This window comes from Coturnix japonica, chromosome 3 (assembly GCF_054131305.1).
Source record: "Coturnix japonica strain WE chromosome 3, WE-NBRP24, whole genome shotgun sequence".
NCBI classification, from domain to species: Eukaryota; Metazoa; Chordata; class Aves; order Galliformes; family Phasianidae; genus Coturnix; species Coturnix japonica.
In genome coordinates, this window is record NC_140665.1 from 81,534,741 (window position 1) to 81,546,939 (window position 12,199).

The following is a 12,199-nucleotide window of genomic DNA, read 5'->3' on the forward strand; positions in this document are numbered from 1 at the left end:
CTGTTGAATCACAGCCTGAACCACTAATTGAACTCCTGGGGAAAGCACCCGGTCAGCTCTGGGAGTGCAGGTGAAGGCAATTCCCATGTACAACTAGAGGGGGTGAAGCCTGGCTGCACCTCTCTTAGACCCCATTTAAGGGTTGACTGCCACTGAGGAAGGTTTTCTTCTTGGTGATCCCTTATTGGTGAAGCATTTCCCTGTGAACCGAGAATCTTATAATACAGGTGAGCAATCTTCTTTCCTTTGTTTATAGCACCTCTCTATCATGCCAGTCCTTCTGTCATCACACCTTTGTTGTAACTCCTTTCCTGTTGTACTGATCTGTCTAATTGCTACAGATGCCTTTCCTTATGAAACTATTCTTGCACTGGAAGTAGTTAAGTTGCCAGTTCAAATGATAGCTGAAGAAAAAATCTTTTTAAAAATCCTCTTCGTTATTCTCCAGTCTGTTTCAAAAGTATGTGTTTACCTTCAAAATCATCTTAAGCAACATGCTCATCCTTTTTCCATTTTTTTTTCTTTATGTATGAAGGTAATTGTGACTATAGAGAGGAAATGTTGTGCCTAGTGAATCACCTGGAACTTACCATGAAGCATAATGCGCCTAGTTTAAACCTTGGAGTATTTACCCAGGCTGATCATTGTGAAATTGACAACTTCACAGAATAGTTGTGTTTATTAGAAACATCACAATCTATATGGTTATTTGGGAAATATTTGAAAGTCCTTACTGGAGAATAAGTAGGGAACATTTGTGGCAGGATGTTATGGTGCTAAGACTGACAGGATGGAAGTGGTCATAGGAGAGTTTTTTTTCCACATGAAGCTCAGGGATGAGACTGGAAGGAAACTGTACAGAAAAACACGTAGGGAGAAAGCCTCTGCCTGAGAACATCTGAAACTGCCAATCTTCCATATGGTGTTTGTCATCAGTTTTCTGAAGTGGCACCTCTTTTCTGTCCTACCTTGAGGTTTACTCAGATGTTCTGGTATCCAAACACACGAGCTTACTGTAGTTCTTTCTGTTTGTTTTTTCTTTCACCGTGCTCATTGTGTTACCATTAAAATTTAGAAAGTAATTCTCCTTTGCTAATGTAAAATAAGTACACCAACTTAATCTAAATTAATAGTGAGACAAAGGACCAAAGATATTTGATATATTTACAGCATCCATGAGGATAGCAAAGGGTAAAACAAAAAGAAAGGGATTGTCGAGCACAGAATAATTAGTATGAATTTGGTACTCTGATATAATGGACAGATATTTGTATTATGTTATTTAGTTCAGTATAGCATTTAGAATTTACAAAATCAAGTTTGTATTTCAGGCAGTGTTTACTCTATGGCTGTAGGTGCTGTCTCCCTGGGAGTGTTCAAGGCCGGGTTGACTGGATCTATGAGCAAACATAATGTAGTAGATAGCATCCATAAACTTGACTGATAGTTTCTGAATTAGAATGTCTATAGAGGTCTCTTTCAAACCAAACCATTCTATACCACTAGTTTATTAGCTTATGAGCACTGGATGCCTGTTGTTGTAATTTTCTATTAAGTTCTGTGTCTTTAAGACCTTTCTTAGAAATTTTAACAAATGCTGCTGAATTTTTACTTCTTATTATAGAAACTTAATAAGGAATGCTGATAGCCTAGTATTAAGCTTTTTCATAAAATTAAAGCAGCTATGGGTAAGCCTTATTGAAATTCATAGCTTGATCCAATTATTTTTTTAATTAGGAAAAAGAACAGATTAAATTCGGATTTTTAATTCTTCAGGCAAAACAGTTGAGGAGTTTAAATTAGGTTTCATTGCTATTTGGGCAACAAAGAGTCCTTTCCAAAATTCATAACATTGTGTTTATATTCTTATTGCTTTTAGACCTTCACTTTCATAAACTCTGAAATCCACGGAAATACTGGAAAGGAGAGATATGTTAAAAACAGCTATACTTTACTGCCAGCCTGTTATTACAGGGCTAAGAGGAGAGTCGCAAAACTAATATTTTGCTATTTTAATTTAGATTAGATTATGGGAATGTTTGTGGTTGATGTCAAAAATAGACCACTTTGAGAACACTTCAAGGCAGGCTTGTATCTCAAATTACAGGGGGTTCTTCTCAGCTCTTCTCACTGCTGAAGATCTAGTGAGCTTCCATATTGTCATCAAAAAGCTGAAGTAATGAACACAAGGCATTCTTTACAGAAGCATGTCATTAAATCTTTTTAGCATATAAGACAATTTAACATACTTTAAGTAATATAAGAGGTGAATGTTTAACTGGTCATGACAGAAGTGAAAATTGCTTTAGGTTCATACTAACTTATCATTTTTGGATGAAGACCTTTGAATCCAGTTCATGAGGGAAAACATTCATGGTGATTACTTTTTTTTTTTTTTTTTTCTAAAATAGAAAGTCATGAATCATAGAGTTTTCAGGTCAAAATTATCAGCATCCACCTTTGCTAACTTATTAAAAGCAGATTGTATATGCTGCTGAGGAGAGTTAAATGCAGATGCATTTAACCATTGTTCAGTGTATGTAATTTGGTGTTTTCCAATACCCATAAATATGCTATGTATGTTCTCCAGACTTCTTAATACCTGATAGACTGAAGTAGTTCTCATTTAACTTTAATATGTTGCTTAAGAGTGCTTTGTATTATTTAAATTTCTTAAACCCTATTAATACCAAGAGGAAATGCCTCAGAGCTAATTTGGTTTTCAGTGCAAAGAAAATGCAGGTATTCAACTCAAAAACAAATTACCCTGTGCATACTTATCATTGTGAAGATCAATCACAAGGAAGATATAATTTTTCAGAGTTTTATGGGAAAGAATGCAAGGGAACTGAGCTAAGAGCAATTACATGTCTGTCTTCTGCTTCAGAAGAGTTACTGCTTTGGTCATGGCTTACTCACAGATCCTTAAGAATTAACAGCTCTCTTAAAGAAATTAGACTAATCATTGTAGGTTTTACAGGGAAGAAAGATTGTTCCTTAAACAATAAACTAGAAACATCTTGATGCGATTCACTTTGCTGTTCTCTTACAACCCACACAGAGAAACAGTGCTGTTATTGCCCTTATATTTAATGTACTAAGAACATTAAATCTTAAATCACTTACTGAAGCTAGACATAGTATAAGATGAGCAGAATTATGTAACATACACAAACACTGAGGTTTTTCCCTCTGATGTAATCTCTTTCTATTTAAGTTACACATTGAAAAGGTTACATTCTGGGAGCATTAGTTCTGCTAAAAAGTTGTATTTTAGGCTTAAGAGGCTACAAAAGAGGCTTTTGTATTTCCATAGGATTGTGACTTGAGTGTAAAACTGTGTAGTCTCCATATCTTCAAGAAGAAGAGGAACTAAACTGTCAGGCCTTTATTCTTATTTTTTTTTAATTTTATTTCAAATAGGAAATGAGAGACAGATTAGAGTACATTAGGACAATTTGTTTTTCTTTTCATCTATCCTTAATTACATCTTATTCCTTAATCATCCACATCTATCCTTAATCATCTTATTTCTTTAGGCTTTGTTTTTAAAGCTGCATATGTCAATAGTTTATAACTGTTAACCACCATCATCTACCTATCTACGGTGTATGCATCTCATTAATTATGTATTTATCAGTTTCCACTCATTCAGAAGGCTTTCAGCATCCCTCATGTTTAACCTCTAAGCCACAGTGATTCTATTAGTTTTCAAACCTTTAAAATGTTCTTGGGTGTAGTATTGCAGTGCTCATTCTTCACTGTGAAATGCAATTTGGAAAAATTGCATGAATTACCAGCAAAGCCTACTTTAATTTCTTGAACAGGAAATACGGACTTCAGTCTGTTGAAGCTGTGTATGCGCCTAAGTTCCTGAACTGGAACAGTTAAGTCTGTTTTGTGTAAGAATTCAACAGGTGCTATTTTTCCTCAAGTAAAGTTGTGGAAACTCTTATAAAAATTATTCTAACAATGAGATGCTCTATAGGCTGCAGGTGATCTGTAACTACAGGGATTCTGGCAATTAGTTGTTCCTGTGATGGTAGGTTACAGAAAATGCTGTATGGAGTGAACCATCTATTTAATTGATTTCAGATTTTTTAAAATTTTTTTTTCTTGATTACCAGATTTAGAAGGTAGTTGTCCCTCTTCATCAATTTGAAGAGGTGGCCTCTACATTTTTTTTTATTACCCAAGAAATTAAATATTTTTAAGACAGAAAACTGATTTTGTTCATGGAGAAATTTTGTTTCATCAATCAACCTGTTGTGAAGCCAGCTGCAATTCTGGGGAGTTACTTTGTGCTGAAAAGAACACAAATATTGTATGCAGTATTTTTGTACTTCCATCTATGCAGAGTAATCTAGCTTTAACACATTGTAGGTAATAAGTAGAGAGACCAATTAATGATGAATATCAGTCTTTTCACAGTCATTTAAGTTTAAATATTGAGAAATCAACCCTATAACATCATTTTTTTTTTTAATTGAGAATTATTTCTATTCTTTCTAAATGGCAGTGCCAACGCATACTGTGGAGAGGAATTGTAAATTGTCATACTGCAGGTAGATAAAATTTATTCTATGATAACCTTTGTCATTGGCTGAGAGTAGTGATCGTTCCGATCTGATTTCCATTACTCCAACAGAATCCATCATTAAGGCCTACTTATTACCATACAAAACATGGTATATTACGAGTTTGTACTTGTATTGGTTACAATAGCTTCAATTTTGATTGTTACTTACATATGTGTGTGTATGTATGTATATATATATATATATATATATACATATATATATATATATAGGAGGCTAGTTGTTTTGCCTCTACTGCTTTGTTTACTGTAGCACTGACCAGTTATGCCAGAGGCTTTTTGTGTCAGCAGAATTGCAAGTCCTTTTTTTAATTATACACTAAAATATTTGTGTTAGTTATACATGGATAATACATGATAGAAATACTATTATACACTCCTTGGAAATTTTAAATTAAACAAACATGTAGTGAAAAAAGAGTAGATTTTGGAGTAATTTGGCATCTTTTGTGGTAAACTGAGAGTCAGAACACTTTCAAAGTAAAATGCTTTTCACTTTATCAAATACACCGTGTTTATAGAAATTGCATCCTGTGCTCTGTCTGTAGTGGACAGAGGTGTGAAATTCCTGATGCTCAATGACAAGTATCTGTGGTACCAAGATTTCAGAAATAAATGGAATCTTAATTTTTTCCATAGGGAGGATAGCAATTTCTCTATGATGGCATGACTATGAAGCACTGGTCATGAAAATTATCTAGTCCTTTCTTCACTTACATGTTAGCTGTTCTTTATGCACTACTTGCCTTGTATGCTTTGTTTTTAATTAAAAAAAATATATATAGATTTGGAGTAAAAATGCTATTAATTTTCAAGAGTCTTAGAGAGAATTCACCACTTTGCCTTTTCTCTGAAAGGCATTTCATACCACGCTCTTTGTATAATTGTCATAAGCAATCCATATGGCATTGACTGGACTATAAAAGGTAGTACTTTCCTTATTTCATTTAATGTGAAATTCTGAAGTATGATTCAGTGACTTCAACGGAAGTCATTTTCCAAAATAGCATGGTGGTGAGAGCACTCTTCTCAGAATTAGTAGACATGTATTTATATCCCTTCAGAAGAAGAGGGAGTTAATCTATGAATGAGGCTGGCTGCTTAAAAACCTCCTGAGACACAAACGGCAATTTAGTTCACCTCCTGTTCTTGCTCTATCTGGCTGTAGCACAGGGCACTTCCCTGCTAAGTTGCAAGGCCTTTTGCCAATAGTATCGCGCATCTATAAACACTCTGAATAGCTTGCCTAAGGGAAATCACTGCCTGTAGCCTGCATACAGCACAGCGTAGGCCAACATTATGTGGACAACCACTACAAACTAAGTGCGAATCTTTGATTTCATCAAGTTTATAGCTGCCACTAGCCATCATTAATGGCAGGGATGGAGATGCCTTCTTTTTGTATAATAGCCTAGCAGCTGTTGCAGGCTGGATTTGATCTCCTAGAGTATCACAAGGTGATATTAGATACAGGCCCTCTTGAGCAGAGCAACTTCAAACTCTTCCACTAATAGGCTAATTCTATAAAAGTGTAGTTACCACTCTGTCTTCACACTCCAAAATTGTCTGGCATAGGAGTGGTTGTTGTTGACAGTAGTTCTGTGGATGCTAAAAAGACAGGAGCAGGTTCAGAAATTCATTGTGTTCCCTTTTGATTTTAAATAGCATGTGATCAGAAAGTGAGGATTTTGTTGGAAGAAACCCACAAGGATTGTTGTGTACAATTCCTGGTCCACATAGGACCACTCAAAAAACAAACTATAAGCATTGTCCCAAACACTTCTTGAACTCTGACAGTTTAGGGTTGTGACCTCTGTGCTGGGCAGTCTGTTCCAGTGCCCAGCCACCCTCTGGTACAGAACCTTTTCTTAATCCCAACCTGACCCTTCCCAGGTGCAGCTTCTTGCCATTCCCTCAGGTCCTATTCAGATCTCACTTGTGTGTGAGATATATTCCCGTTCCATCTGCTTCTTTGCACTTACTGGTCAGGAAACTTAGATGCCTATTCTGTGACATTCACTGTCAGAGCTACCTACCCAAAAGTCAAACAAAGCAAGGCAGTCAGAATTAAGGAACATCCTTTTTCCATAATTCCCTCATCTTATGTGAGTGCTGTAACTATTGAGCTGTTGAAATAGAAGAACAGCAGTTGCTTTTATTGCATTACTTTCTTTAACCCATCCAGCCTTCAGCAAATAGTTAATCTGTGCCCATATTTCATTCCCAGTTTTGAAGCATATAGATCTTTGACTTTTATTCAGTAAGTAGTTAATGAGCATTGTAACGTATTCAGAGTGTAAAGGCTACTGCTTTCTCCAGGGTGGACAGCTTGAGAAATGTTGACTTTTGGGCGCTGGTTTGTGCTACTTCTGCATTCATAGTTGTGCTGTAATCAGTAATGCTGCTAATGCCCCCAGAGCCAAGGGCAGAGCACTGTTCTAGCTTTGGTAATAGCATTATTAGAGCCTGAGATGTTTAACCAAGCTACTTCACAATTCTTTTTAACACATGTTGATGCACAGTTATTGCTACGCTTCATCTGATTAAGTATAAAGCAATAAAACAGAAGATATAGAAAAAATAAATATTGCTTTGGAATTCAAGAAAAAAACATCTGAACCTTCCATAACTGTATTGCTGCTAGCCGTTTGTGCTTAAATCCATTTGCCTTTATTAAACTTTTCTGACCACTTTAATTAAATTTTAGTTGTGTGTATTGGGGATGGGGGGGGGAATTATATTCCTTACCTTTATTCTTCTGTTAATTTTGCTACTCCTTAGAAAAGGGTAGTACTGGATTCATTATGTTTTAATAGTTTTTTCTTTGAAAAATATTCTTTAATTTTGTAACTGTAGTTTTGATTTTGGAAAAAAGAAAAGTTAAGAAGCTTCTGGAATATTTACATAGGTACAAAATAAGCACTAAAAATAATTTAGTTTGTGGCATGTATGGAAGAGAAACAATAGAGCTGGGGCTGTGGGGAAAAAAAAGAGAATTCCCTGATTCACTATTGTTGCTTCAGAAAGTTTGGGAGATGCTATTACTTCAGCTTATTAAGCTGCTAAAAGTTGCTTTGCCTCTCTAAATGAATACTTAGGGATACTATTTTATTGTCCAATAAATTCTTAAATTAGATGTTTCAAGCTTCCACAAAGTTCTGTGTTCTTTCACTGTGGAGAATCTGACTTTTTAATCTTCAGTTGCATTAATGTTTCACATTCTGATTTTTCAAGTGTGCATCTTATGAGTGTATTTATTGAAAATAAAGTAAAAGTATGTGCAATATATTACAGCAAGCACAATGCAAACTTTAGATAAATAAAAAAATTCAGCAGCATAAAATAGTAAAAGTGCATGCTACTACAGGAGAATAGGATACTTTGGAAAGTCATGCCCCAGACTGAATCTGTTGTGCTATTATAAGATTCCTTTGTCCAGCCTGATCTTTAAAATGCCAGATGATGGAGACTGCACAACCTGCTGCCCTAGATCCTGTGTCACTTTTTTAAAAATAAATATTCTCCAGTGTAGCTTTTCACAGACACAATCTCTGTTTAACCTACTGTCACTACCTCACTCTATTTCTTCTCAGCTGTGCATCTTTGATTCCTGAAAGCTCAGCCCTCTTAGTTCAGCTTGGAAAGATGTCCAGTAAATGACTGCAAACACAGGGCATGCACCATTCAATTTTTTTCCAGCTTTTGTTGGCTGTGCATCATATTCTCAGACTGTGAACTCATGAAGAGGATAGTAAGGGATGTGTCCTTTCACTTGAATATCTGCCGATGAAAATGTCTGATTGCAGTCATCAGTAAAAATGTTATGTGGGTTGGAGACACTCTTGGGATCCGTAAAACATCCATAAAATAAATTGGTACTTTGTGATATATGTGATCCTTCTCTCATATGCTCCATGAAATTTTAAACAAATTTCTCATTAATTGCAGTATGATGAAATTGCAGTGTGTTGTATATAAAAACTAAGTTGACAACATCCATGGAAATTTAGGCTTCTTAGATAAAGAACTCAATCCAGTGCTGCTTTTCATCAGTGAAATTGGAATGATTTTTGGCTGCTGAGTATCTCAACAGGGAGTGGTAAAATAGATTTGTGGGTATGCACGAGTGTGAATGCAACACAACAGGAAAAATGTGCAAAACAAGAACAGCATGGGTTACTCATCTAGATGGTTATAATGAAATGAGAATATTTAATTGCTATGAACTGGAAAATAGAAAATGGCTGTTCCCTTGTCAATGACTTTGCACCTCTCTACTGTATGACTCTTCATCTTGGAGTTATGGTGTGCATATTGTTGCAGTGGTGGAACGGATGAGGGTAACAGCAGGGGGAGCTGCACTGCAGGTGCTGTAGGTACTCCAGTTGTGGTACATTCTGATGCTCTCCTTGATGCCTGTTTGTGATTTGTACCACGTGAAAGAGGAAGTTAACATTCAAAAGTGTTTCATTAAGGGATTAAGGGTTGTGAAGTTTTTGGATGTGGACTGTACCCACAGTTTGAGCCTACTCTGCTTCTTGCATCACCTGGCAATCCCTTTATGTGCATTGCTTCAGGGCATTTAGTTTTTCTCTAATCTTTGCCACATTGTTTCACTGATGTAATAGTGCCATGCTCTTTCAAACATCTGAAAAGCGGCTACTTAGAATTTTATTTCCAATATTTTGTGCTCCATCATGTTTACTGCTTTTCTTTTTGTTCTCCTCCTGAAGGAATGACAGAGATCCTCTTATTTACATAATTTCATATGAGTAAAATAAACACATTGTGGAGGAGGATCCAGGCATTAGAATATATTACTGGTTTAATTACTGCTTTAACAGTCTAATCAAAATACAGTAACTGCTTATTTTTATTCCAGTTGTAACAGTTGCAATACTACAGTTTGTGTTGGTGCTCATTAGTAATACAATGAAATCAGTAGCTGCATGTATCAGCTCCTATCTTATTTTAATTTCTCACCTTCTAGTCACCCATAGTCCTGGGTCAATAGCTTTTCTTCATGCTGCATTTAGTGAGTTGTCAGCATTCCTGCTCTTCACCTGGAATCAATGTCAGGGAGAGGGAATTTTGTCCCTTATACTGAGCTTTCTCAGGGTTATTTTTGTCTATTTCAGCCTAATTTTTTGTAATCGATTATAAGTTACACTTTGTTTTTTCTTGTATTTATTTTTGGAGGAGAACCACACAAGTGAAGACTAAGGAGGAGTTAAGCTTAAAAAAAGAAAAAAAAAGGTGATAATCAGACAGCTAATATATGCTCAAAATCTAAGGCCAATCACCTGTTCCCTCATTAATTCTGCTTTTAGCTAGGAGAAGCTAGATAAGAGTTACCTGATCCTTGACCATCTTGGAGCAAAGGTTTCTGAACACTTCTAAACATATATTTCTATAATTTATCTGTTATAATTTATTTTAATGATTATGTACATATTTTTCAGGAATTATTAGCAAATATTATATTCTGTTCAATGCTAGCACTGTGATTGCACAGAGGGTAAATGAACCTGGGGAAGTGGGACAGCTTCTTAATTAGAACCAGTAAAATATCAGTTAAGTCTTCCATTTTTCCTGTATGCGCTCATGATTTTTCATATGGCATCTCTTTTGTTTTGCTCCCAGCGTGTTTTTTCAGCATCTGGAAGCTGAAGAATGAAAAATGCAAGTCCGTATGAATTAGAATGGTGGGAGAAACCAAGTAGGAATGTGAAAGGAACTCCCAGAAAGTATTCACTGCTACTGGAAGAGTTGTGCTGGATAGAAATGACATCTGACGTCAGGAGATCTTTTAAGATTATTGAGCTTTTTGTATTTTGGTTCAAGGGCTTTCTCTCCCAAACCACACTCCATCTGTCCTTTCTTGCTGTCTTCATCTTTTTATTTGCCTCATGTTTCACACAGAGAGTGGTCTTGTGGCTGTATCCAGTGTGGTCATGATATGCATAAACATACAATATATATTTAAGTTGACAGATGTATTATTTGTTAGTTGTATTATTGTTTCATGATGCTATTAATAGATGGTGAACGTTGCTAGTGCTTTTTCATGATTTGGACTGAAGGGATTATATCTAAGACTGTTTTTAGAAGTGTTCTTCTAAGCCTACTTGAAGGCTAATTTTTGTAAATGACGTAATTCCTATTGTGTTCCTTATCTGTATGGTACTGACAAGTTCTGGGGTTTTCCTAAAATCCCGTCATTGTCTTTTGATATCTTTTTTTTTTTAATTTTATTTTTATTTTTGTTATTATTGTTTTCATTCTGACATATAATCTGTGTTTAATTTGCCTTTCCCTTTAATCACAAGTTATTCTGCCAATTTACACTAAGATCCTGTATTTTTTCACTTGTTTATTTCTTCTTAACTCTTGGTATAGTGCATGATATGCTTCAACAAATAAAGGCAATTTTCATTGAATGTGTAGAGAGCATGTGTAGAGATTTGCTGATAGACTTTGTATAAATAATCTGGAGTCAATGAGATGACATTTCTGTATTTCTCAGTGATTTGTATAATGTTGTGTAAACCTGAGATGATCAGCTTTATAACTTTCCAAGGAGCTATGAACGTTTAAGTTTTAGAATCAAAACCCTAATGCTGTGTGGCATTGGGTCACATTGAATAGCCAAAATATTTTGGAATATATTCATATATTTCTGAATACATACACTTTTTTATGAAAAATGACATTAATGCTGGTAAGAAATATTTATAACATCATACTACAGAGAATTCATCAGAAGGCAATCAGGACAAATTAATGGCTGAGGAGTAGTAGGTAAAAATACCATTGCAATTTATTTTAACTTTATTACAGTAAACATAAGCAAACCTTTTCAACAAAATGTAGATCTACTGTCATTGAAAAAGGGTAAAATATGGAAATGATAACCATTACTAACTGAACTTGATTCTAAGACTGAAGAAATTTAAGTGATTGAAAGTATAGATTGCAGATGCATACTTTACTAAAATTTATTATTATGCATTCATGAATACATCTAGCTATCTACAAATGTAGTGGACATTAACTTGCTGGCTCAACATGTATTCTTTATACTTTTTTTTCATGGTACTTTGTGACTTTTTGTTGTTGACAGAGCAGCCCAGAGAGATTGTGAGGTCTCCTCCTCTGGCAGTCTTAAAACCCATGCGGATGCTTTTTTGTGCAACCTACTGTTGAGAACCTGCTTTAGCATGGAGGCTGGACTAGCTGATCTCCAGAGGTCCCTTCTAATCTCTGAAATTCTGTCATTCTGTGATTTTATTCAACAGGAAATATACTAAAAGTGGCTTTTCTTCCACGGCATATCTTAGACATGTAAGAAGACAAGTGTGTATGGTAATGTGGTATTTTGTGTAGATATATGGCTTTGAAATAAACTTATTTACCCTCACGCCTTTGCTGACATGGGAGACACTCTGAGAAATCAGATTCTAGGACTCATTAGAGGTCATCTATGCCCAGTTTCTGCCAGACAGTGCTGCTAAAATTCCCTCTTTCCCCAGTTCACTGTTCCTGATGTGTTATTGCATCAGAGGATGTGATGGTGTGATCTGTAGTTACTTGTCTCTCTGA

General features: G+C 35.5%; 1 protein-coding gene across 5 annotated transcripts in view; it reads left to right on the forward strand.

Moving 5' to 3' along the window:
- The window catches only part of KHDRBS2 (KH RNA binding domain containing, signal transduction associated 2), a 317,464-nt gene that overhangs the window by 27,053 nt on the left and 278,212 nt on the right, over nt 1-12,199 (forward strand). The gene's annotated exons all lie outside the window — the stretch shown is intronic.